Raw genomic sequence first — 2,225 nt, forward strand, 5'->3', positions numbered from 1 at the left:
GTTATTGTCTGCCTTTTTGATAATAGCCATCTGACTGCAGTGAAGTGATATCTAATTGTGGTTTTAATTTGCATTTCCCTGATCATTAGTGATGTTGAGCATTTTTTTTTTTCACATGCTTGTTGTCCATTTGTATGTTTTCTTTTGAGAAATGTCTGTTTAGGTCCTTTGCCCATTTTTTAATTGGGTTATTTGTGGTGTATATATATATATATTTTTTGCTGTCAAGTTGTTTAAAGTTCCTTACATATTCTGGATATTAGCCCCTTGTCTGATGTGGAGTTTCAAATACTTTCTCCCATTCTGTAGGCTGTCTCTTCACTTTGTTAATTGTGTCTTTTGCTGTGCAGCAGCTTTTTAGTTTGATGTAATCCCATTTGTCTATTTTTGCTTTAGTTGCCTGCACCTCTGTAGTCTTGTTCAAAGAAGTGCTGCCGGACAGAGCCCGTGGCGCACTCGGGAGAGTGCGGTGCTGGGAGGGCAGCAGCGCTCCCGCCGTGGGTTCGAATCCTATATAGGGATGACCGGTGCGCTCACAGCACTCACTGGCTGAGCGTTGTGCGGCCGGTCTCAAAAAGGACAAAAAAAAGTGTTGCCCACTCCCATTATGTGTAGCATTTTCCGTATGTTTTTTTAGCATAGTTTTGGGTCTTAAATTTAGGTCTTTAATCCATTTTGAGTTGATTTTTGTGTATTCTAGATATTTATATAAATGGAATTGTACGTGGTCTTTTGTGTCTGATTTCTTTCACTTTGTATAATGTTTTCAAGGTTCACCCATGTTGTAGCATACTCGTATATCAGTACTTATTCTGTTGGGTGGATATTCCACAATTTGTTTATCAGTTTCTCAGTTGATGGACATTTGGGTTGTTTCAACTTTTTGGCTATTATGAATAATGCTGCTGTGAATATTTGTGTATAAGTTTTTGTGTGGACCTATGTTTTCATTTCTTTTGGGTCTATAACTGGGAGTGGAATTGCTGGGTCGTATGGTAACTCTGTGATTAAAGTTTTGAGGAACTGCAGGCTGTTTTTCAAAGTAGTTGCACTATTTTAATTCCCCACCAGCAATGTGGGAATTTTCTAATTTCTCCACATCTTCACCCGTACTTTTTATTATCTGTCTTTTTTTTNCTCTCTCTCTCTCTCCTCTCTCTCTCTCTCTCTCTCTCTCTCTCTCTCTCTCCTCTCTCTCTCTTCTCTCTCTCTCCTCTCTCTCTCTCTTCTCTCTCTCCTCTCTCTCTCTCTCTGTAACAACTTTATTGCTATGCAATTTGCATACCATTCACACATTTAAAGTGTCTAATTCAATGGTTTTAGTATATTCACAGATTTGTGTAACCATCACCACAATCATTTGAGAACATTTACATCATCCTAAAAAGAAACTCTGTACCCATTAGCAGTCACTCCCCATTTCCCCTCAACCCACTTCCCCCACTAGCCCTAGGCAACCACCAATCTATTTTATGTCTAGGTTTTCCCATTCTAGACATTTTACTTTATTTATTTATTTATATTTTAACATTTATTTGTACATATTTGTGGGGTGCGTTGTGTTGTTTCAATGCATGCATATACTGTACATTGATTCACTTAGGGTAGACAGCATAATTTTGTACCCGATAATCCACCACTCCTCCCCTCCCCCACCCCTGGTGACCATTATTCTACTCTCTACTTCTATGAGAGCCACTTTAAAAATTTTTTTAGATTCCACATATGAGTCAGATCATGCAGTCTTTGTCTTTCTGTGCCTGGCTTACTTCGCTTCACATGATGGTCCCCAGTTCCATCCATGTTGCTGCAATGACAGGATACTATTTATTTATTTTTTATAGCTGAATAGTATTCCATTGAGTATATATACTGCAGGTTTTCCACCCATTCATCCAATGATGGGCATTTAGGTTGAGCCATCTCTTGGCTATTGTTATTGTAAGTAGTGTTGCAGTGGACATGGGAGTGCAGGTGTCTCTTTGAAATATTGATTTCACTTCCTGTGGGTATACACCCAGCAGTGCGATTGCTGGGTCAAAGGATAATTCAATTTTTAGTTCTCTGAGGAACCTCCATACTGTTTCCACAAGGGCTGTGCCAATTTACATTTCCACCAAAAATGTAGGAGAGCTCCCTTTTCTGTGCATCCTCCCCGGCATTTGTTATTGTCTGCCTTTTTGATAATAGCCATCTGACTGCAGTGAAGTGATATCTAATTGTGG

At 39.2% G+C, this 2,225-nt stretch overlaps 1 protein-coding gene across 1 annotated transcript in view; it reads left to right on the forward strand.

Moving 5' to 3' along the window:
• Positions 1–2,225, forward strand: part of THNSL2 (threonine synthase-like 2 (S. cerevisiae)) — a 16,666-nt gene that overhangs the window by 10,105 nt on the left and 4,336 nt on the right. The gene's annotated exons all lie outside the window — the stretch shown is intronic.

This window comes from Galeopterus variegatus, unplaced genomic scaffold (assembly GCF_000696425.1).
Source record: "Galeopterus variegatus unplaced genomic scaffold, G_variegatus-3.0.2 Scaffold2499, whole genome shotgun sequence".
NCBI classification, from domain to species: Eukaryota; Metazoa; Chordata; class Mammalia; order Dermoptera; family Cynocephalidae; genus Galeopterus; species Galeopterus variegatus.